Below are 25,834 nucleotides of genomic sequence, written 5' to 3'. Positions count from 1 at the left end.
ATTCCTCGCCGTGGTGGAACAATTATTACTCGCACGGATGTAACGCGGAAGTGATCACTTTCCGCGGGATTCTTTCACTTTGCTACAACGGATGTCTCTCTTCTTTTTATTTTTTTCGTTATCGAACGTCAGAGAGAATTATTCGTTATTATTTCGACTATTCGAGTATCGATATTATCCGCCTTTTCCCGAGCGTAAAAAGCTATCCCAGCTCTTTGTAAATCCTCGCGAAAGGCACTTTTCTCGATTGAGAAGAACCATATAGCACTTCATCTCTCTCTCTCTCTCTCTCTCTCTCTCTCTTTCCCTCCCCTGCCTTCGTCTCTTTCGTTTTCTCTCCGTCAGTGGTAGATTTCCGACACCGAGGTTCCTCCACGTTTATCGGGAAACGGCGGTAGGTTGGGTGGTGGGTAATTTGGTTACGTGAAGTATTTTTATCGAACGATATCGGAAGACTTTGTACGTAGCGTCCTTTCGTCTTTCACGGTAAATTCGGAGGCGCTGCTATTAATTCAAAAATTTCTTGGACTCGCGTTACGGAAAAGTCCAGGTAAAGTTTAACATCATGATGCATTTTACGTAACGAGAATCTACGAAGCTATTACTTTCTCGATGGCGGGAATTGTGTTTTAGATGCCGCCTCGTTTCACGCCTCGGTGTTTCTCGTTCCAAACGCTAATTTCCATTCGTACAGAATTTCTCAAGCATCCACCCACTTTACCGTGACTTCGGGATTATGAAACGTATAGTCTATACGGAAGTCAAGAATAAGAGTTTTCGCTATGAAACTCGCTATCGCGGAAACGTATCGCGCGGGCTCAGAATGGCTACTAAGTTCTGAAACGTTCTCGAGCCTCGAGAAAAATAACTTTGCAGTTTTAAAGTGTCATAATTTTTACATCTACTATCACTTTTCCCTCCAACTTTGCGGTCGGATATAGTAATATCCCGAGCAACATCGGTATTCACTTTCGAGATGGGGCTTTTTTTTTTTAAAGTTAATATGGATAAATAAAATTTCTTAATCTATATAGATAGGACTTAATTATTTCAAGTCTCACGTATCATTCGATCCATCATTCATGATGTAAATGTTGCAATTATCGCGTGATTATCGAGGAAAAACGACTCGTCCTAAATAACGTGCTAATTCGTTCTTTCTCATATCTTTTGCGGATCAATGAAGAATCCGAATAATGCCCACGCCGGAAAGGATGAGCAGGCAGAGAAGAAGGCAGGTAAAATCCTGACAAAAAAGAGAAATATCCCGCGCTTGTGGCAGCGCTTGCTGCATTCCGCAGCAGATCATTACGTCAAATAACAGAAATCTTTCCACTCTTGCCCATCTATTCTCCTTCAATGCCCTGCTTTTCCCTCGTTCGTCATCTCCTCTCATCCTCTCTCTCTCTTCTGCTTATTCGCGTGGTTATTTCGGCGACCGATTCTACGTCTCGTACGGTCTGTTAGTCTAACTTCGCGCATTGCCGCTGACTGCTGCAATGGAGCTCTTACTGCCTGCAAATGGCGTGGAATATCGTGCTCGCAGGTACAGTCAGCTTTAGCGACGTAATTCGTCAGCGCGATGCAGACAGGCCTCAATGCACCTGCATTAAACGGCGCGCAAACGACCGATCTCGGTGCTCGAGCTCGTCTCTTGACGGGAGACAGTCGGTTGCGTTCTCGGAGAACGTAGATGAGGTCCCCTTTATAATTTACGAAGCGTATTATCCCCGATCGAATTTATAATTAATGTTTGACGAATCGTAGAAAGTGCGAGATGGTACAGATGTAATTTCTATTATTATTTAAAGAATACTATATTTATATTTATTATTTTTATATTATATGTGTATTTATATTTATATTATATAAAAGCATATCTACTGTCGAGATATATCGCAAGTTACGTCAATCGAGCTTGAATGGCGTTGAATTTAAACCCCTTCCGCGTATGTTTTCCCATGTTAACAATTAGTCATTTCGCTGACGTGCAACATTCCGCGGTAATAGCCGATTTTAGCGCAGCCTAAAGCCGATTATACCCGCGGCCGAATAATTCACGGTTAATTGTAGGTGATATAAATTGTCGCTGCACCGATCTACTGATGTAATTAGTAAATATGGAATTAACGATCTCTGCGCTAATGCACGATGCAACATTATCGCGCAACCTTTCGTGAATATGCATACGTTTTGAAACCCCGTGGAGAGGATTTCCCATGTTCATGCTTTTACGGCTCTTCGCCGACGGCGTTTGAAAAAGATCGTACGTTAATTGTTTGATTACGTTAACGATTCAATTAGCTGCTACGGCTCGCAATTAAACCGGCTTTGAGATCATAGTCAACTCTCGCTATATGTTGCCTATAATAATTATAATTTTCGAATAATTTTAATTCTCAATAATATGTGCAGGCGCACGTGTATTTATTATATATTGCTCATGCTTATTTCAGATTACAATCGAAAGTTTGGATAAGCATCAAGCAAATTTATTTCTTTTGTTTAATGAATTGGCAACCGATAATGAAAGAACGAACCGAATGAATTATATTCATTATTCCATTTCATTAGTTCATAAAAATATTTCAATACTTTTCGATAATTCTCGTAATGTTTGCGTATATATACGCGCGTTTGTGTTTGGCTCTTGCACTCTAGTCTGCAATTACAAAAGGGTAATTGCGGAAATTGCTTCTCCTCGAACATGCACGGTATTCAGAACTAACGAATAGCACGCGAGAGGAAATGTACACGCGCTTGCGTATCAACATAACGCACGCAGATTGTTGCGTCTCGCGCTATCAGGTATTCCGTTAATCTACATCGAGAGGGAGGAGGGTAAAGGTGGAGAAGTACGAGAATTCGATATCCGTCCCGGTTCTCTCGCAAAATGCTTGTTCCTGATTTTCCCGCTATTTTATGCCGCACCTCTCAATCGGGCTCCTCGCAATTACCAGCGGCTTCGATCCCTGATTACGGACGATCTCCGAGCAATCGGATCGCGCTTCCAGAGAGCGCCGAAGCAATCACGTACTCCTAGTCGCGATGGCAAATGCTTTTTGTCGGATAATTTCATCTCTCTTTCGTTGCAACTTAGGCGCAGCGTTCTTCCTACGGAAGGGGCAACCAACCCCCTTCACCCTCTGCCGCCATCGCCGCTTCGTTACGTGCGCGCGCGTAAACGTGACTAGACATTTTTCCGCAATTGCACCCATTCACCCGGGCTGAACGGATCTCGATTTTCAGTAATTTTACGGAATTCACGGCGGATCCGGGCCGTCATCTTCTCTTATTCGCGTGCGATATTAGATATTATACGCGCGCAAGTCCTCGGGTTTATTTCGTTTCGAGTTCAAAGAGTGAAAGCGGACGGGAAGAAAGAAGTAAGATGTAATAAGTAGTCGGAGTTAAGTTAGGCGTGCCAGACGACGGTGACGAAAAGATTGCGGAGCTACGCAAAAAGAAAGGCAAGAGGAAAGAGAAGGATGCAATAAGAAGAGAGGAAAAAGAAAGGATCCATACAATCTCTAATGTCGTAGCAGGATGCTTTGAAAAAGTAGAGAAGACTCGTGCGAAGTAAACCGGAGAGGTTCGATTTGATTGAACTCCGGCGCGATACCGGCGAGGAAACTGTACCGGGTGTAGAAGTTTCCGCGAATTTCAAATAATCTCGAATGGGATGCAATTTGCGGAGACAGAATTCCGACGTTCAACTGGCAAAAGTTTGCTGTATCCAGCATTTTCGCGAAGATAGGTCCTTTCGCGCTACGAAACTTGCTTTACCACTCGCCAATTTGATCGAGACTTCTCTTTATTTTGTAGAATACATATATGTATATTTGCGCACATATATATATATATTTTTTTTTTATTAAACTCTTATAATATATAATACTCTTATTTAATCCATGCATACTTTTATTTAATAATCTTATTTAACGTGACTTTTTGAAATATATAGATACTAATATTCGATTTTGTATTACAATATTTAAACTAAATTTTTTTCGAATTTAAAATCCGTATCTTTGCATTGTAATTTTTCTTTTGAATTGATCGAGATATCTTGGAGTATCCGTTATAAGTTATAATTAAGGTAAAATTAAATAGAAAGGTAGAATTTAATCCGTATGTGTGTCAGACTAACGGTGAAGGCACAACGCATTTCTTTGCCTGAGTCATAAATTATAGTCGACTCTTACGTTCATTCATACATTGCTCACGAACTCATCAAGTGACATAATCGACCCTGTTCCCACAATAACTCAATGGAAATGTTTTGTATCGAACAATACGAGGCATTGTCCGTGCATTTCATCATCGTCATTTGTAAAGTTGTTTTAATATTATTGCAGTTTTAATATTATGATAGGCATGCTTTTCTAAATATTAGGCGTTAAGTTAGATGAACTAGTAGATAATAGATTTTTTCTTATTATAAATTCACATCATTATCAAAAAAATAACGCCGATATTACTGCGCATTTTCTAGAAATATACCGTAAATTGATTTTGCTATAACAGACTTAATTGTCGGATAAATTTACCGTGAGATATAAGACAAGCGACCCTTGATATATTTATCTATTTATCACCGACTCTGCGGGTTTTAATCGAGAAGCGTGAACTCGACCGACAAATCATTGTCAATCCGCGCGTTATATTCGTGGGAAAATCGGGCTGTCCAACCTCAATCCCGAGGCTCTTGCCCTGCTTCTTGCTTAAAAGCCCGGGTTTTTTTAGGCGATTTTCCCTGTACCCTTTGCACGCCTCCTCCGAGACACTCCTGACAGGTATGGTCGTCGAACACGTACAGGGATATATTTTGGCGCACAAGGGATGTGGTTTTATCTCTAAGATCGATTCTCTTGAAAATTATATCACTGCGCGAGCTGGGATGACGCCGGCTTTTTCTCACCATGTAGTCTTACATATAGTCTATATATATAGCAAAGATATATAATATATGTCGTGTCTAAGCCGCCTGTCTTCCCTCTGAAATCATAAATCCACGACTTCGCGACGTTCCTGCATTATTTACACTTAACACTCAGAAAAGTGATTCGCCTTTCGCTGGCGAGCAAGTGTAAAAGCCTCTGGCCGTAAAATAAAATTGAATAGTGATTTCTTGTGTAAAAAAAACGGATGCCCATTCGATCGATACTTTGTAAACCTCGTGTTTCGTGCGCGATTTTTCAAGATAACGAAATATGCTGGCGTAGTATATCTGACAAGTGGCAATTACATGTAAATTTATTTTCACACAATTGACCTTTGACTGAGTGCATAAAGACTGCAGACGCAGAGTTTCGCCTCTGAGATTTTCCGAGAGAATTAAATTTACTTTAATATTAAAATGGTTATTATATCGATTTCTTTTTAAAATTGTACACTTTTGATAATGATCGATGTTTGATGTTTCAAAGTCAAAGACGAGAAAGCTAATCAAACTGCGTTATATTCGCGAAAAAAAATTAATTTAATTTTACTCGAAATATAAATTGCGCTTTTCGGTGGATGAAGTCGTCAGTCGAATGCACCTTCGATCGATATTATTCGTCGACGTTTCGCCGCTTTAGCACGGTGACATTAACCCCCGCCGACCGACACCGCAGTCTTTGCGGTATTGCATTCCTCGCTCCTTCTCGCCCCTGATAGAGGAATTTACCGACGACCCTCGGGGTATCCGTTAATCTCGAGATCAATGGATTAAAGTGAGTTCGTGCCGTCCACACGAAAGCGCGAAAGAGCCGGGCTGATATAAACCGGCGACCCGAACGTTTCGTCGTTGCACCGAATACTATCATGGCAGGGAATACAAATGGCATGTCCACAATGGAAATAACAAGCAGCGTAATCTCTTTCGGCGACAATTTCTTTCGGTATTACGAGAGGAGGGACTGTGGAAGCGCATTGCTTAATTCCTCATCAAATAGGTTCTTTTTTCGCTTTCGATATAAAATTCAAATATCTCTTGTAATTCTGGGAGAACATTTCATATCTTCTATAATGAAATTTTTGCTCAAACGAATGAATATTTCTTCTCGCGAAAAGAATTTTCTTTTTATCAAAATTGTATTGTTTATTATTTTGTTTATTATTTCTATTCGTAATAAATTTATCGAGCATTGTTTCACGATACACCCGTTAATCTCGAGATCAACGGATTAAAGTAAGTTTATTCTAACTGTACGGGAAGCTGACGAAACGAGCTGTCTTCGCTTCCCCGTCTACCATGCCTCTTTTGCTTCTCTCTCTTTCTCTCATCTTCCGCTAGATCCAACATCAGACTTGGATATGAGTCTCGGCGCTTCGAGGCGGAGCCCGTATTTCTCGACTAATCTCGAATTCATTGTCCTGTGCTAACACGAGATAACTGAAGCGTTCGATAATAATTCCATAGTCAAATGAAACGTTTTGGCGGCATGATGATTAAGTCGTGTCCGAGATTAAACATATAACGAAAGTAAAGTATGCATATTCAAACGTCATTGCTTAATGATGGGCTTTAATTTGAACTTGCGATTTTCAGATCAATATTACAGGCAATTTTCAATCAAGCATTCGAAAGAGAGAGAGAGAGAGACTTTTTTTTTTACTATAACTATACAAGATTTCTTTTGGCTTCAGTCATTGAAGCTTATTTACTATAATTTTATCGAAAGATGCGATGAAAGATTAGATTGAGGGAAACGTTTGCGTCGGATCTAAAGGGCTCTGGGAGTATTACTCCATTCACGGTTTCTTCATCTCGTCCGTGTTTGTAAACATAGGAACACGCCGTCAGGATTACTCATACTATGGCTACCGGTTCTACGGAGGAGCTCGCATACCGGTCTCTCTCGAACCGTCCTCGAATTCATAGCCGGATCCTTCTTCAGAAACGTCGATGGTAGTTAGATCGAGAGACAGTGTGAGATAGACGAAGACAACGAGAGAACTGGTTGGGGAAACGGTTTCGAATACAACGTAGCGAAAAGAGATGCGTATACGAGCGATGTGTGGTCGTAGGGGCGAGATTTTTTTCAGAGGAAGAAGGAGAGTTCTAGAGAAAGATGAGAGACGACCCGGCCGAAGCGAGAGAAGATGCTGTAGAGAGACTGGAGAGAATTGCGAGACCATCGTCGATGGTAGGAATACGGGAAGGGAGCAAAGGGAGAACCTTGGTTCCGCCATGGTGGTGGGGATGGAACGTGGTTTGTTCACTTTCCCGAACGATCAGCTCGCTTCCTCAAGGCGCGGTCGTGACCCCCCAACGTTCAGAGAATCATTGCCGAGATGTGAAATTTTGCCAGACGATCGTTTTACGATTTTACATCCGTTTATCGCATCGTATTCCCTTAGGATTGAGTTATCCGTCGAATCGCTGCCAAATCGTCGATGTAATTTCGCGCACGCTTTGCTGAAGCCGCGAATTAAAGACACAGCTACGGCGTTTTCTTCACCTTCGTCGCATTACTTTTTGCCTCTATCTTGGCCATTAATCGCGAGTCATTAATTTCCATTTCTTCTCTTACGAAACGTCGCACCAAGAGCACGTGGATTAATTATGGTAATTAATAGGAAGCGATTTTAAACGCTGGTCCTTATTCGCACGGCGACATTACCGTAGATCGTATGCCTTTATAAAACTTTGCGATTGTGCGAGATTTACAATCAACTTTGAACTTCGAAACTACCGTAACTCGTAACACGAAGTCTGAGCGAAACATTACGCGCACGTGGAACGCGAAACCGCGCCGTGGAAGGAACTCGAAAGGTCGTCACGTAGCCTCGAAGGGCAAAACTAGGGTTTTGCATTCGACTGCTGTCGAATGCATTATTGGAGAGAGAAAGAGAGAGACGCTGTTTCCGAAACCGGTTTTTCAAAAATCGTACGAACCGCGTCGACCGACACAATTGACGCTAGTGTCGTATCGATCAATTTATATTACGGTATTGCGATGCTTGTAGCTTTCGGTATAGTGTTGTTGGATGGTGGCGGACGCAATATCGAAGTTAGAAGCACAATCTAAGCTTGTTCTGCCGTTGACATCCGAGGACATGCTGGACCGAGCAAACTTCGGTATTCCTACGAGTTGTTACTAAGAGTATTGTAGCGTGTTGAAGGATATAAAGGCATCTTGATATTCAGGCATCGTTGCTGGTCAGGGTTCGAGAACTTTATTTAACGTATTTTATATTATATGCCACTTTATATCGATATATCGATATATATAATATTTTCGTCAAATCGTGATATATCGAAGGAAATTCATGATAATAAATTTTATGATATTCGCCGATTTGTTGCTCGTTCGCAGCGCAAGTATGAATAATAACAGCTCGCGGATAAATGGCGTTTTTTTTTCGACGTCGGCAAAATTCCGAGACAATACCCGGCTTTACACGCCAAGCAGGGGAAGGACATCGACATCGCGCTTATTCGATGTAGATGAATTCCCTAGAGTGGGTTGTCCCAGTCGTCTGATGAAAGCCGCGAAGAGGTCGGACGAGGGGGTGAGAGAGAGAGAGAGAGAGAGAGAGAGAGAGAGAGAGAGAGATTCCACAGGTCGCGTCACTCATCACGGTGTCATCACAGTAACGCTTTTATCTCGCCCGCGTGACCCTTTAGGCGTCGCTCCCATTGTTTTTTGCTCACCCGATGAAAAAGCGTACGGCTTATCGCCGTATATTGGATTCTCATCACTCCGCGGTGATAACTCTTGTCGACCGGACCCACGGAAATGCGCCCCGATGCTTTTGACAGCGGTCTCCAAAGTTTGGCAATGCCCGACACGTCTCACCCGCATACCGCACATTCGACCGCCTATCACTCCGCCGTTCATTCAATTGTTTGTTATGGGTTCCTATTATCTGATATATCAGGTCGTTTAATAAAAGATCGGGATATAGGAAATTACGGAACTGTGAGAAATACACATTGTTACATATCTCTCGTCTTCGTTACACGAGATCACGTTTGACACTTGTCAATGTATGTATTAATTAATATACTATAAATCACGATGTAGACTTTAAAAAAAATAATAATTTCAATGCATTATAGCATTAACATATGTCACATGTATCAATAGTGATGCATTAACGTGTACGAGCAGCCGATAATCATGAATTATTATGCGAGTGGCTTTTAGACTTGCATCAATTAGAATTTACGGCGAACGTGTTATTATTTAGTAGCGTCTATCGCGCGAGATATAATATTCTGTTATTATGTATCGTGTCAGGGCGTATCGGTCTATCCTACTGAAATATCCCGGAGCCCTTCTCCTAAGATCAGCTACCGTTACTCAGCATGCCTCGGCATTCTGATCGAATTATAGTCCTTATGTCCTAAGACCGAGCTGACGCTCCTACGAGGCTTACACGAGGCGCGCCTGAGCCTGAGACACGTCCAAGGTGAACCGGTGTTCAGAGAGCACCGCCAACGAATACCTGTAGGTACTCTACATACACTGTGGCTTGAATGTTACGGACGTACGTCGCGCGTGTAATCTTAAGCCCTTGTTACTAGCGAGGACGATTCGAGAAAGTATGTTGGCAAATTCCGAATTTAATGTCGTCGCGATAAAGCGCGAATGAAATTAGATAACTATTGAAAATATTTATACATAAATATAAATGTGCCGATGTGTACAGTTGTGATGCAAAAATAGATAATTGTGTATTGATGATATGCAAGATAGTAACTTTTTTCGTTCAACACACAACAAAATTCGATTGATTTTACGACGCAACGAATAAATACTGTGTAGCATTAGTGAAATTTTATAATGAATGAAATTCTTGATATCGGATTAAGAAAAATTTGTACTCTGTGCACACAACTAATCAATTTAAATGAAAATTTAATTTTCCTTAAAACTGATGCACTATCGCGTTTGGTTTTTTCTAGCGCGTTAAAATTTAAATTTACTTCACATTTTAACTAAATAAAATTCTATTCTTTAATAAAATTCTTTAATAAAAGTCTATTCGTGTAAACAAGTTTTATATGGAAAGCATATTTTGTATTGCAACATTAATATATCAACAATTAAATTATAACTATAATATATTCATATATTTTAAATGATTTATTTCATTTCTTTATAAAAATTGAATTTATCATAATATTTTTTTATGTAAAAGTCTGTGATTGCATGTCAGTAATTATGCACGCAAATTATTATGTTAAAATTGTATTTTTATGGATTTTTATATTGCTATAATATTGCTATGTGGCGTATATAATGACTTTTGCTTCAGATGTCATTAGCTTCTCAAAAGACATTAATTTGTTAAACGTGTATGTGTTTTTTGACGGCAAAACGATATTTGTAGAAACTTCTGCAGGTATTGTGTCGCTTGATTTATCGAATCAATTTCTACATTTTGAGGAAAAATTTGAAAGTTTTTTTGTGTATCTTCAGATTATTCTTTTTGGAAAACCAATTTTCCCATAAATTCCGGGATGCGGGAATTTTCTGGCCTCGATATGTTCTAGAAAACATATATGCTGCAAAAGATAGGAATTTTGTTTTCCGAGAGTAAGCGAGTTAATGGATGGACAGTACTCCCACATATTTCGCGCGATCGCAACTTCATCGTGTTCCCGTATTTTTGCAGTCGTTAATTAACGAGTAGATGATTTTTCGATAAACGTTTACGTCGTTGCGACAGCGTAAAACGTTTGGCAACGGGCGGACTCGAATTGTAACCATCGAGAGTTTTCAATTCGAGTAACTGCCTCACAGTTATCCGCAGCTTCGTCGCCGATCGTTTCTCACCGCGAATCGCGAAGCCAAATAAAACAAAATTTATTCTTATCTTACGCGGTAGGGGTAACCGTGATAACCGTTTCCCTCGTAAGTCTCTCACCCTAACCGAGAAAAAATTTCGTACGATCGCTTGCGGACGCGAGATCGAACATTAATCCATCGAAAGATCGAAAGCGATTTAAGAATCCATAAATCCGTTTCCGGGCGGGATTTCTTGACGGATGTTTGAGCGAGACAGGAAAAACGTCGATGTAAAAAAAAAAAAAAAAAAAAAAAGGACAAACGCCGGCGAGAAAGTTCCATTCCTCTCTCCTCTCACCCTCATTTCTCAATGTCGAATCAGACCGTTCGCAAACGCGCCGAAGACGTTATAAATTCACGTGTCCGGCGGAAGCATGTGACCTAGGCTGCACTCGCACCTGCACATATTCGCAGCCGTGTGAGCCGCGACGCTTGAAAACCATAAATCGAATCTTAAGAAATGACCGAAAACGAGACTGCGGTTTCATACGGTTTCCTGACATTGCAAATATTAAAGATCTATTCATCAATATGTTGAGAAGGAGAATTAAAATGTGATGAAAAAATATATCAACATTTATAGTTTGAATGTGAGAAATAAAATTATGAATTTAATAATTACAATTACTCCTTTTCGAACTTTTTTTTTCGAGTCATAATATGTAGCTACGCTGTTGCTTTTCGAAATTTCGAGGCGACTTGAAAGCAAGGGCGTCCTTCGATACGCGCTCGCTCGCAAAGGACACTGCTTTCTCGTACGCGCCGGAAGTATCCTTTGGTTTGCGGGGCGGCTTGCGTGGTCGAGTTCAGAGTGCCACAAACCCCGGCAATTTGCTTTGCCAGCGTTTGCTGGCCCGCACGTGCCGATCCGACAAAGGCGGTCTGTTGTCGGAGAGGGACATTTCGTGGCTGATAACCGAGGAGAAGGGCAAGGGCGGACTTCGCCCTCGTAATCGCGAACTTTCGATCGCGACGCGGGAAGCTCGAGGATTAAGCAATAGGATTACCTCTCGCAACAGCGGACGCTCCTTTATGAGTTCGTAATGGAACGATAAAGCAGCGGTGATTTACGAGGGCCGATAAACGAGATATCAAGACCGGGGCTCCCGGTTATTTCGGGCGATTGATAACTTTAAGTTGTTAATTTCTCGTGCGGTAGAGCGATAAGCGAAATAGCTAAATGGGTTTTCCGCTTTTATCCATGATTGCACGATGCCTCGGTTAATTTCGCGCTGTCAATAATACTTAGAATTTTTGGCGTTGATACTTTACTACAAATTTATGACTCGGTCGACACAGCAATTCTCCGGCAGAAAATGTATTGCGGGCTGAAAATATTTTTTAGTCACAAAATATTGTATACACGACAGGTACAAAAGACATGTCAACGTCAATAGTTTTGAAAAAAAGTGAAGTTGATTCGTATCGTCAAAGTGAATAATACTAAAGAGAGAGAGAGGGGGAGAACGGAAATGCTATTTCATGGAAAAAAGCTTCGGGGACCCGTATATCGTAGTTTGTAAAGCACATCGAGCGAAGTGCATATAATTATTATGCGCATGTTGTATGCTGCATTATCGCGAGATGGCGGGTATTTTCGGTATCATTAAATTTATATTATTCGCTTGCATATTAATCATGTTCAGAGTGCCAAACCTATAATGTATCTATTGTATACTCGGGTAAACCCTAGCAAACGAACGTATCGGTTTACTATTACGCTTCATAAATAACGCAATATTATTGGTTATCACAATATCTAATTACAGTTAGTTCAATTATCGTTTGTTTAAGGCATTTATCGTTGTTGTTGCCGACAAAACACTCGGTGATAATCGTTGTTGTAAGGGATGCGTGGGTATTTAGATTAAGATCCAAATATCACGCAGGTAAAGACTTGGACAATCTCGTCGTTCGATTCTTTTTTTTTTACCCTAGATTTGCGCAAATAAAAAATATGCGATAGTGGTATAAACGGTAAACTCCTAGGCGCCTGCAAATATCTCATTACAACGTCGACTATTGTTGCACCGCAATAACCTGCCGAACGCCTCTATTCGCGACAATCTCTGGCCATCCGATCGACGCATGATTTACTCGATTGAGGTGCCAATCAGAGATTTGCGGGTTATTTCCGGCATGTGGAAAACCCTGGTGAATCGCGCTGATTGGTTAGCACACGCTGACAAAACCTGACAGTGGGTGCTATATCGACGAGTCACGAAGTCGGTTGATATCTCCGGACGGCACCGCGATCGATTTCCGGAAAAAAAGCTCCTCGGTATCTCGTCCTCGCGTCGTTACTCGTAACTCGCGATATATACATCGACAGTGGCGAGGAACCGACAATGACGATGCTGCCTACCCGATGATGCGCAGCGACGACGGTCGAATTTACAAGCGCGATTTCGCATACGGTGTCGCGTCATATTTTAATTAGCGGAATGCCAGCGGAATTACTGCGCGCTGACCGTTCCGCAAATATCAATTAGCCAAGTATTGGGCGCTGGCCGTTGCAATTAATGCGACGCAAATATTTAGTCCGTTTGTGGCCGGGAACGGTGTATTGGTTCATGGGCCGCCTTCCAAATGCGTGTGCACGTCCCGCGCGGTTGGATAAACGCACGCTCGAACGCGCCTCTCGTAGCTCGCACATGGTTCTCCACCATGTTCTGGCTGGACAAAAATTCAAGCGGATCGGTGAACGAACGTTAACCGCGCCGTAAGTGAGCCGCTTGTGCGCTTCGTGATTCTTGGTCGCTTCCATCGGCCAGCTGACGTAATTTCGGGGGGTTCTCCGCGTGATCCATTAAAATCGGTTTACCACACTTAATGGCAAATATTTGTGCACGTTAGAAAAAGGTTTGTGTTACAAGTCGAAAACGAACGTGCTTTTAAGTGGCTTATTTTTTTCATCGTTATAAATATTATTCTGTCTATACGATCTTCATCTCTGTATTGCGAGTTAACAAACTTTCAGCGGAATTCCAAAAATTCCCTCCCAGCCAACATCGTCAAATTGATTGTGATAGACTTACCCTTGGGGAAATTTGATATCGGATTTTACCAATATATAGTTAGCGGATGCTCGCAATCTCTTTTTAAATCTGTGCTGTCAATCTGTCGAACGAATTCGTATTATTTTTCGGATTTTCATAGCGATTTTCATAGTCAGGATCGGCGGATCTCGCGAACGCAGTTAGTCTTTTTTTTTAACCCTGGAGCATCCAACCCCAACAGCATCATTTATCTTTCAATTGCGATTGCATACGAACACTCGTCTCCACTCGCTCTGCTCCGGTTCTGATTGAGCTGTGACACGATACGGCGATTAATCCACGACGAAATCACGTATAATTCACGCATGGCAGGGACGGGCACTGTCCATGATGACGATACGGATGTGAGCGTCGCGTTTTCTGCTCTCACGACGTTCCCCTTAATCGTCCGTATAATGATTCGAACTTCCGGTATATCCAGGACGCGCACGCACACACACGCTCGCAGAATGGAGGGCAAGGATCATAGACGAAAATCGTGAGATACAACACGAACGCACGCAACGACCTTTTATATTCATACGAAGCAACCGAACGACCGATTAGACCAATGGATACGCAGGAAGAGCATCGTTAGGTGGTCGAAAAAAATAACGATTCTCTTTCCTCCTCACTTTGTTCTCACCCTCTTTCTCTCCTTCTCTTCCCCGCGCTCTCCTCCGAGTCTCTCTGCATTTGTTTTTCTCTTTTGATCATTGTCACGGTTATCTTCAATCAGAAGCTTCATATGTCGCTTCCTCCCGCTTGATCGGTCCTGTTTGTTCCCGATTTTATTGACCCGAAGTCCTATTATCTTTTTTTTTCGACAACGAGCGTTTCGCTCTCATCTCGTTTTCGTCCCTCGCTCGTACCATCCAGTTTCCTCTTTCGCGGCCGTTGTGGTTCTCGGCTGGCATCGATCCGCTCCCTCGAACTTGATTAGCAGTTGCAAATTTAATTACTGGCTCACCGCACCGCGTCGCCGCGCTTTGTATCTTCTTCTCTCTCCTCCACAAGCAAGTAGATATCCTTGCCTCGGGTAAGTTCTTATTTCTCTTTTTTTGTCTTCTTTTCTCTCTCTTTCTTTTTCTCACCGCGCCACGCCGCGAACAAACCCATCTCGGCATGATCGCAGTTTTTGCGAGCCTCCTCTGGCTTCGGTTTCTCGGCGAAACTTTGCGGGGAACACGATTGCTCGTAAGTGGTAAAGAACGCGGGATCCGGGTTCCACCTACATGGGTATTCGCGGTTTAAATGAGTTCGCCAGCTCGCCGTCTCGCGTTTTTAACCTCGCAAATGTGACGTAGAATGTGTAGCCTTGTCTGCAAATTGGAATCGCGAAGTAAAAACTATATCCTATTAAGGCAGTTCCGTCAGGATTAGCAAAGTGTTGAATTAGTAAAATTTAAGAGAATATGTATGCGTTATAATTGATTCTTTTAATCGGGAAACAATACTGTTTGCTCATCGAGTAATAGCAGATTTTTGCGATGGAATGATGGTTATTTTATAATCTAAAGATTCGAAAGTTTTTGATAGATTTCCAAGTCTATAATATCGCCGCATCCATTACTTTATTATATTCCCTCTGATTTTCACGAGAACACAACAAATTTGCCATCGCCCTTGTGCAAAAATTCGGAAGATAAATATCTCATTGTGAAAATGCTTTTACGGTAAAAGCGCTTGAACTATAATCTAAAGGTTGAGAAACGGATTTAATCTTCCTTACAACCAGATGCAGAAAATAAAACTTGCATCTCGGTCATTGTATTATTAATGCAATAAAAATTATCGCTTCCGGGAAGAACGAAAAATTCAACGATAAGTAACTTGGACACGAATCGCAATCTAATTATCGCGCTTCGAAGAGAAATCAGGTAGCGAAAAATAGAGATTACGTTACTTTGAGTCTACTCAACTTACTACTATCTCGTTACTATCTCGTCATGGAAGATAACGCGATGGTATGCGAAACACGCGGCCGGTTTATCGCACTTGCGCTGAATGACGAGCACGGGGGCTTTAAACACGCGAAAGTCTTTTACGGACGCGTATCTCTGGGAGAGAGGGAAGGTAAAGGTGGTGGATATATATATTCAGGAATTTCGCGCCGAGATTCGCGGCGATACTATCTAGTAGCTGAGCTAGGACCATGTCAAGACGGAGGCTGCCAAAGACTCTCCTTCTCTGCCTTCATCCCTCTAGGTTACGCCAAGTGATACGATTATTCCGCCCCGGCGGATGGCCCGGCTTCCGTGCGGCGTACTTTAGAAGTTGCGCTCGCGAGTACCACTTTCCAAGATAATGAAACGATCCACAAGTTGTCGAGTGCACCGTCTCCCCGCCCTTCGTTTCCCCGCGTATAGCAGTCACCGCAGCCGCGTTTTGCCCGTTTGCGGATGTAGATAAAAAGGATGAGCACCTTGCACCGCTGCGAGAAAGCTCGAGAAACAACCAACTCGCGATATCCTCGTCTGGAAACAGTTTTTATTCTGCGCGTATGAATTTTTGAAACATATACGGGACACCACGCATCTTAAGATATTTCGAGTCTTACGATTCATTTTTATTTGCTGGAAAATATTTGATGAAATATGTGTTTTCAAAATTAATTTATGAAAATTATAAAATTTCTTTAAACTACACATTTTTTTATTTTGATATTTTAAAGTCTGCATTGTGAATAAAATTCAGATTTTAAAATTAGTGATAGATTATCTTAAATTTAATTATTAAAATCATAAAACGTTTAATAGAATTTTTATTTCGAAAATGTAAAGACATTACGCATTTTCATTTTCGTAGCTGTTCGTAGAAAAAAAAAACTGTTATTCTTGTTTATTATTTCTTGTTTATATATGCAGCACAGCGACGATATGAAACAGAGATTGCATAAATGAGATCTCGTTTTATTTTTGGAGTAATATATATATTACGCGTAGCATATATTATTTTAATTTTTACGTTCGCGCGTTAGAAACGTTTATGTTAATTTCTCACTGTGAAAAAAATAAGTTGCTTATATAAGTGATGGAATTTTCACGGGAATATTAGGGTGACCGTTCGATCGCACTGCAATGCCATGTACTTCCGAGTACTTCCTCCATCGGAATCTATTTTCAGTGCTAACGTCGTTGTCAAACTTATTGTTTCAGTTTATTGGATAACCCCCCGTATCCTATCTTCCGCTTTCTCTTCCACACTCAGTCTCATTATATCACGTAGCGCGAACTTCTGAACAATATTAACGCAACCTCTCTACCGATTCCCTTGTAAGCCTCGACTGTCAGCGACATCGTTTCGTGCCAGTGGGTTTGTTAGTGAGAAACTCGTTTAGTTACTAACTTTAGCCCCATCCACCGTGATAGAAGTCCCAGGATATTCGAGCAAGTGCTATTAGACTGGCTCTAGCTATCTTGCCGGTCTTGAGTTTCTACGAGGGTCACAAATGGCTGAACATCTGCGACCTTATAAGACTTTCGTCGCTTTTATTTCGCACGGTATTAAAGTGAAAGTTCTGTTCCGCGTTTCCGCGGCCAAATTAATCGTTGATCAAGTTTAACGTAGAAAAATATTACTGTAGAAAAAGACGCGACGTAAAATGAAATACGTGTATCTTGTGTTTTTGAAAGAAAAAAAAAATTACGTAAATTAATCGAATACGAATGAAAAGTTATTATCTGGTTCGGAAAACAAGAGCGGAAAACTATAAACCTTTCTATATCTAGGTTATATATCCGTAAGAACTTTTGCAAATGTTTCTTTCATTAGCTTAATTAAAACGTCGGAATACAACCGCGCATCGCCGCCGCATCGATTCTTCTGCCAATGACGTCGTTAACGAGATAATCAGACGCGGGCTAGTTTCCCAGCTCGGTAGTTGGAAGCTATTCGTGTTTTTTTTTTTTTTTTTTTTTATACAGTTCCGATCGGCTAATGAGCCATTATGGACGAAACAAGAGCGAAGTCTTATTAGCGCTTCGCGTTATAAATGACTAATTGATAACGACTAATAAGCGTAATTTCCCCATATTCTCCTCATATTCTCGGTATTACGTTATATTAAATACAAATTTTGAAATAGAATGGCATCTAATGAGCTAATAATTTTATCTAAATGATGTTATTTTATAACATATAATATACACTTTGTTATTTATTTAAAAATATTCTATAAACTCTCTCTCTCTCTCTCTCTCTCTCTCTCTCTCTCTATTTTATTATCACTCGCAGTTTATAGGCATGACAATTAGATTTGTTATAAGCCATGTCGTAAATCAAGATGTAACGATTACATAACTTGAGAAAATTAGCCAGATTAAATGCATGAGCACTTTGATTTAGGTCACTGAATAATTAAATGTCATCCCTGCCCACTCAGTAATTTTGTCATTGACGGCGATCGGATGAATTGGCCCGATTGTTATCGGCGACTAATGAGATCGATGTATTTATGTGACCCATATGCGCATAATGTAATATCCTGCGCTCCCCTGATCCGTCCTATGCAGAAATGCTGCAGCAGCTGCAGTTAATGTATCGGGGTGCACGGCGTTACAATCACTTATGTTGATCGGGGTACGGGTGCGATTGCACGTTTGCTACTGTCAATCTCCATTATAGAATTTCCAGTTTATTGAAATATATGGCTACAAAATAATATCGTGAGAGAATGGTATGTGAATATAAATCTCATTCGTTGACATTCCATTCAATAACTCGTCGTGATGCGTAAAGAGCTTCTGTAAAATTTATTAAGAGTCTCGTGAGAAATCATTGCATTTGAAATAAAAATTGTAATTTTATTATATATGTTAATACATCAATTAGAAAAGATTTGTAGATTAAATTTTTCTAAAAATTATACGAATATAAATTAAATTTATTTTACAATTATAAATGTTGACGTAGAGGAGAAAGATGTAAAATACACAAGATGTAATATTCTTTAAAGAGATGGATTACTTCAAGTTCCTGCCGAGCACCCCGTAATTACGGCACCTTTAGACGAGAAATAATCTTGCTAGGATGTGCTTATGTTCCTTGTCGAATATCGTAAAGTGTCTTTTTGAGGAAGAGGAAAAGGAATGTTTTTACTGCAAGTTTTCTATCTTTCTGTCTCTCTCTTTTTCTGCACTTAGAAGTCGTTATCCGATACACAATGGTGTCGGTGGATACAGTTGCGTTGTGTACATACACGTGGTTTCTTTTAGAACTCATCTCACTCCCTGAAGATATGTCTCGGCAGGTGCGCGCATTTGTCCTACGTTACGTGCATCGCACACCGTGAGAAAAACGAGTCCCATATATAAATAACACCATTATCGCAGTCAAGGATAGATAATAAAAGCCTAACGGCCCCGGATGTTCATACACGCGGACGAGATTAACGTGTCTGCTGAATGGTGCTTATCTCGTGCGGATTGGCTTTTTCCTCGATATCTCGTGTACGCATCTTAGTACTGCTAAAGTGTGCCTGTGCACTTTAACAAAGACATATCCTTATACTATTCTTATCCGATTTTCATGATTTCGCCACGGTTATAAGAATAGCATGTATAGTAATAGAGCTTCTGGAAAATTTTAAATTTAAATTTTTTTAAAGGTTGTAGCTATACATTATGCAAAAATCTAAAATATCCATGTTTAATTAAATTGCATAATCTATGACAATTATTATAATATAATATTTATGTAACAGTCATGATACTGAAGGGAACAAAGTTCATTCGGTTAATTCGCGCGTATCAATGTCAGGCGACACACACGCATATACATATATATAGCGATGAAAAACGATTCTAATCACATCTCTAATAAACTTCGGCGCTCACGAAATAGTTACCGCAGTCACAAACGCGTTTACATCAACTGCAGACGCAATCGGTTTATCTGCGGTATAAGCGAGACAATGAAACGACGTATCTCGATCCCTCGACGAGTTGAACAATGGCGAGATCGCGCGGGTAAATAATCGATAACCGTGATCGACAGCCGAGCGACAGGATATTCCACGTGTCAAGAGTAGTAACGGTCGACGACTCCTCGAGCGCGGAGTGAACGCACTCTCTCTCGCTCACCAGCACCGAGCTCTCTGTGAGAATTCACGATGTCGGTGGGAATTGTGCGTTGCGCATTGTGCCCTCGTCGTTAGGGAGGAAGCTGCGCGGCAAGGGGGATCTTTCAGGGCCCTCTCGGCCCTTTCCTTTCTTCCGCAAGCTCTCCGCGCGCTCTTTTTTCCATTTTTTTTTTTTCAACGCATACTCATCATCTCGTTCTCATAATTAACGCAACCGCTGGCGCGTGTGGAGCCGGCAATTTCGCAGCTGGCACGATGACACCCCGGGCACTCGTTGTACTTAGGGCACAATAGGGCGAACAAAAATCGGCAGAAGCCTCTGAAAGCGAAGCGCGGGCTTATTTTTATTATCTTTTTTTGTACAGTATTAGGAGAGCGCACATGCGGGAGAAAAAGAATATTGCGAGGGATGGAACGTTGTGGAAACGGCGACAAATTGAATGGAGAGAGCGATGACAAATGAACTAACGAAAAGTTAAAAGGCGAATCGCCATCGATCTTTATATTCTCGCAATGCGAAATTGCAAAGCTCGACTTTTCCTAATCACAAAAGTCACTAATAATAATTAATGTCGTTCAGGCCGCATTTTAATGACGTGCTCATGGGAATAATGTTTATTCTGTTATTGCCGTATTCCGAAGTCGCCCTAGAGACGGGTTGAATTACTAGATATTACTACCGGAACAGAGGGAGAGAAAGAGAGAGAGAGAGAGAGAGAGAGAGAGAGAGAGAGAGAGAGAGAGAGAGAGAGAGATCCTAAGCGATAAATCCGTTTCTCTTGCGCGCGTCTCCAATTTTCCGGCATTGCTTCGACTTCATTTCCTTCGAGGATGGCGGAGAATTACACGCGGCAGGTAATTCATTAATCGGGTCGTGTGTATATGGTAACCGAGAGTTCGTAAATGTTATCAGAAATCAAGCAGATCTAATTTACGGTGTTTCAACTCTTGTGCTGAGCAATCCCGTTATACAATTTCGTTTGTGTATATACGCGAGTTTCTCATCTACGGCTTGTTTACACATCGTAGAGTGGCCATTTATTCTTAGTAAAAATTCCATTGAACGATATTGCGCGTATTCTTTGTCATAAAGTTGAATTTTTAATATTCGACGATTAAATAGCACACATGAAAAAAAAATCCACTAGAAATAAATAATAAATTGTTCCATCTATTTTCATCGCTGTTAATTTCGCGAAAAGCGCTGTCAGGATTTTCGATAGTTTCAGCTTTGAAACGTTGGCAGGTATCGACGCGCCGGGGTATCAGGACGAATTGCGTAACCGCTTGGCTGCGTAAGCGTGTATAATTCGATTTCAAGTTCACGGAGAGAGAAAGCGAGCGAACTCGACGTAACGCGGACGAGCGGCGCGAATGACCCTGACGTGTAGGCCCCGTGCGAAAGTGAAACGAGGCATCGGTAAAAGTACGCCACACGAAGCCGTTGTCACGACCCGATGACACACTTCCATATTCGTCGAGTCCTGCTTCAAAGGCGTAGTGCGATCTGTTTGCAAGTGGCGTAATAATGAATCAGACGAATAAATACAAAGTAAAAGAGACATTCGCGATGATGCTTTTTCTGACAGACTTGCGATATATATATTTATATATATTGCTGTTAGTTGGAGAAAAGAAAAATGTATTTTTTTTATTTTATTGAAGAATTAGAGATAATATATAGAGATTGCTTTTCGAAACTTGACTAACTTGACATATTTGATTTTGTTCGACATCGTCGTCGAATGAGAAATGTTTTATAAATAAACTTGTCTCAATAAAAAATAATAGATTGAAGAAAGTATCTTTTATATCTAAAAATTGCGGTTCTTTTACAAACTTTATGAATTATGAAAAATCGATATATAATAATATTTTATTCTCTCGTCCGAAATACAATTCAGACCGAGCTCTGCTTATATTTTATCACAGTCACTTGTACTACATAACCAGTAGTTATATATGTATATACAATATATGCACATATGAGACAGAGTCAGACGGCGCTCGCTGTAGGATCCTTCCTATACCGTGGGGTGCTATATTTTCTAGCAATGGGTGGTAAAGTTTTTTCCCCTAGCGCGCGTGCACATTGTGATATACGGTCAAATTCTCGCGTTTCTACGCTTACGATTTTCATAGTACCTCCTTACTAGAAATTTATCGACCAACTTGTGAAATTATTAGCACGGATCCGTGATTCTGTATTTGCCGGCAACTCGGTGCATGTATCTTCATGAAGCATACTCTCTCTCGATATGAACAGTCGCGATCCTCAGGAGAGAGCTGCAGATTATGAACTATGGAGGCGATACTCGAGCAAATGTGTACTTTGAAAGAAAATAACGTATCTGTTATTATTTTGCCAATTTCGTGTTTTTTATGTGGATTTGCGAATTCGAGCGAATAAAAAAACAATGCAGTTTTCACCCCGGAAAAAAACGCTTCTATTTATACTCGAGATTAAAAAATTTTTTTTCCAAAATATATAATATTTTAAATCATATTGGTAAACGGCGTCGTGTACACTCGACGAATAAGTCAAAGTTCAATGAACTGTACGATTTTCAAACGTTTTCACTTCAGTCGATCTCTACCCCATTTTTATAAGTAGCTTACCGTAATTCACCAACTATATATTGGAGTGCCATTCGGCAAATTGAAAGAAGCAGCCGACAATGGCGCATCAGTAATTGAGACCGCGAAGAAAGGAGAATAGCAAGCCTCGATGCAAATAGAGAAGAATGCGAGAAGCCTCCCCCTTATTCCCTTTCAACCGTACTTGGCGCCTAGCATATCATAGTAATACACCGCGAAATGTTGCCGTATAAAAGTTACCGAGGACCGATTTTCCGCCAACGATTTACCGACGATCTCATTCTTCTTCCTCCTCGTTGTCGTCTACTTCTCCAAGGGTAGCGTCGACTTCTTCAGCTTTTAAAGCGGAGAAGAAGCCGGCTTTCTCAGATACGATAGAAGAATTCGGAGAGAGATATTGGAAGGAGAAACTTGAGATCCTGCCCCCTCACCCGACCGTTCTTCGCGATACTCTCTTCGGATTGAAAATATAAAAAAACTCTCTTTTTCCTTGACTTAAAAAAAGGAGTACACTTATGTGGACTTGCTCAGACTTGGCTGATAAAGCTTTCAAAGTTGGCTCTCGATAATCACATTGAATGAAACCAACCGACATTCTTAAACTCTTCTTTGATCGATATTTTGGGGACGATAAACCCCCCTCTCTCTCTTTCTCTCTGTCTCTTTTATTTAATCCGTTGAAGATAGATTGAATAAAGGGTACTAATTGACCAAATCGATTTTGCTTTGCGCAAATTACTTGATTAAGAGGTCGATAGATCTTCTTTACTATCGCAAGCAGTTTCTGCGTGCGATTGCAATAATCGCGTTATTTCCTCAATCGTAAATAAGTAGAAATTTTTTTCTCATTTATTTTTTTCAAAAGACCGTGAGATTGACATCATAATCAAGCGAAGAGAGATTTTTCCTCTAGTAGAGGGTGGGAAAGGGGAGCGGGGGAGAAAGGGGGAGCGGTAGTACTCGAGGCAAATGCTTGCATCCGATGTCTGGCACTCACCCTCCCCGGCTTTCTGATCCTCGGCTAGAGGCTAATTAACGAGCGTAAGTAATGCGTGTAATTAAAAGGGAGGGAAATATATTGCCAGCCAGCGGTATCGCGAAGAAACGACGGGAAAACTGGCTGGTGCCACTTAATGGCTTCTCCTCGCGTGCCCTCCTGGGATATGTTCTGGGACGTCGGAGAGTGTGCGAACGTCACAGTCACGTGAACACACGGAATCTACGTTACATTGGCGTACTTTTTGATATTTATGCTACTATTTTGCCATTCGTCTCTCTCTCTTATTGCGATCGTGCGCTTTAAATTCGATTTAATATTCCTTTATATAAAGCAATTACACGGTTTTCTGCATATTATGAATTAATAAAATTTTAATAAATTTCAAAAATATGCATGTATAATGATACGTACGTGTCATATTGCGTTACAATGTAGAACTCGTATTATAATTTATGCATATTTCTGTACGCTGATTTCTTTTTTTTTTTTCATACGCTACAAATATAAATCGCGATATAAATATTTATTCAAAATTTATTATACCTTTGCTCGTCGCAAACTTCATTAAAATTGCGTGCGAAATTAAATTAACGAAATTAAAATCAGCGCATTGACTATAAAGCGGTGTATCGCGTGCTCGGAGTATCGGAAGAATCATTTCCAAAAATTACAATCCGCGTTTCCGCGTTTCCACAGATCGTATCGCGCGCAGATTCGACTGTACCGTCGGAATTCCGTCTGTGCCAGGATTTAATTTATGATGAGATCCCGACGCGACTGGTATTAAAATCTATAATGAATGAGCGAAATGAATTGCACGTGCGCGCCTCGCTTTTAGTTGCACCGGATCCTCGCGATTTCTGTTTTGGGACTACAAGGGTCGTGTGAGAAAATTAATTTCGCCAGAACTTTCGCGTTACCGTTCGTTTGCGACTTTGTTAAAACGAGCAACGTTTGAGCATGAATTATCATTTGCATGGACTGTAGGGTGGGATAGTTTCTGCCTCTTGTAACTTAAATGAGACGTGTTTGCATAAAGTATATCCGCGTTGTTTCCAATTTGAAAAGGAGAGGCTTCTGCTTTTCGACAGCATATTGATGCGGAATGCCGGTCGAGTTTAAAAAAAAAAAAAAAGAAAAAAAGCAAGAGCAGCGTTATTTCGCACGAAATTAAAGTGTTTCTCGAGAGAGACTTTCAAATTCCCGTCGACGGAGGGAGCGATTTTCCCCGTACATTTTCATTACATCCGTTGTGCGATTTGCTCGGCCGCTAAATATTCCAGCGGAGAAAGATTTGCGCTGAGAGGATTTCAGATCCGCCAGTTGCCGGATGCACCGACTGTTTTCACGAGGATTTCTACCGCGAACTGCTCGTTTTCCGTCTACGGGACGTTGAAGAGCTTCTGGCGGCTTTGTCGAATGAAAAATCAATTAACGCGCCGCCATTCTCTTCTCACGCGAATAAAGCTATTAATGATGTACTTCCTCTACAAATGTCTGGAAAATTGATATTACTCCTCGTTTATCCTATGATAACCGTTGTCATAATTAATATCATGATTATTAATGTTGATGATAATGCAACGAACAATATTTTTTTATATATCTAATTTAAAAAAAAATTTTATTGTTTACTATAGCTGCATGCAACATTGATAAATAATCTAATAAGAAACGAAACTTATTTTTAACATTTTACAAAAGGCATCGTAATATTATTTCAAACAAGTTTCTTTATTCCAAGTGCAATAATGAAACCGTACAATTAATATAACTATAATTAACGTACGTATGACGTACTCAAGTTTCTTTTCTCTCAATTGTTTCAGAGCTCTGGTGTCTTGTGAGAGAAGAGGGGCTTTCGCTTCGTGGACTCGGAGCGGCGCGCACCGGTGAGTTGCCGAATCTTGTAATAGGATTATAAATTGTAAACGGCTGCAAGAAATGAGCACCCCCCTATCTATCCCGCCCACCCCCTTTACTTCGCTTATTCTCTCTACTATTGATTATATATATAGCGTGGCGCTTAATTCCCAAGGCGGTGTTTAAAGAGCGGCGAAACGCCGAAATTGCTGGTAATTAACGTGAGCCTCGATTGCGCTCTCGCCCATTCCGGGATCGAAATCAAATCGACCGTGGCCGCAGCTCGCCGATTTATTTCTCCCCCTGCCCAATCCACGTACGTACGCGAAATTGTGCTTTTCGCATAGAACATAAGCCCCGTGTATGCGTCATTCGAAAGCTTCTCAGTCACTCGTAATGTTAGAATATCTCGTTAGAGTGGAAAATTAATTAATGCAATAAATAACACAGTATATATGTTTTCCTT

At 40.9% G+C, this 25,834-nt stretch overlaps 2 protein-coding genes across 12 annotated transcripts in view; one reads left to right on the top strand and one right to left on the bottom strand.

Moving 5' to 3' along the window:
* The window catches only part of LOC145944878 (protein turtle), a 247,977-nt gene that overhangs the window by 42,978 nt on the left and 179,165 nt on the right, over positions 1 to 25,834 (top strand). For all 11 annotated transcript variants that reach the window (XM_083053508.1, XM_083053512.1, XM_083053517.1 and 8 more), the window contains one exon: positions 25,335 to 25,397. The gene's annotated coding sequence lies outside the window, so the exon portion shown is untranslated. The remainder of the gene's footprint in view (positions 1 to 25,334; positions 25,398 to 25,834) is intronic.
* LOC145944884 (uncharacterized) overlaps positions 1 to 25,834 on the bottom strand; it is a 219,505-nt gene that overhangs the window by 39,322 nt on the left and 154,349 nt on the right. The window lies entirely within an intron of this gene.

Source organism: Prenolepis imparis, unplaced genomic scaffold, assembly GCF_030444845.1.
Source record: "Prenolepis imparis isolate NDT839.2.m4 unplaced genomic scaffold, iyPreImpa1.0 SCAF_13, whole genome shotgun sequence".
NCBI classification, from domain to species: domain Eukaryota; kingdom Metazoa; phylum Arthropoda; class Insecta; order Hymenoptera; family Formicidae; genus Prenolepis; species Prenolepis imparis.
Note: the sequence above shows the minus strand (reverse complement) of the source record. Positions and strands in the feature narration are given on the sequence as shown.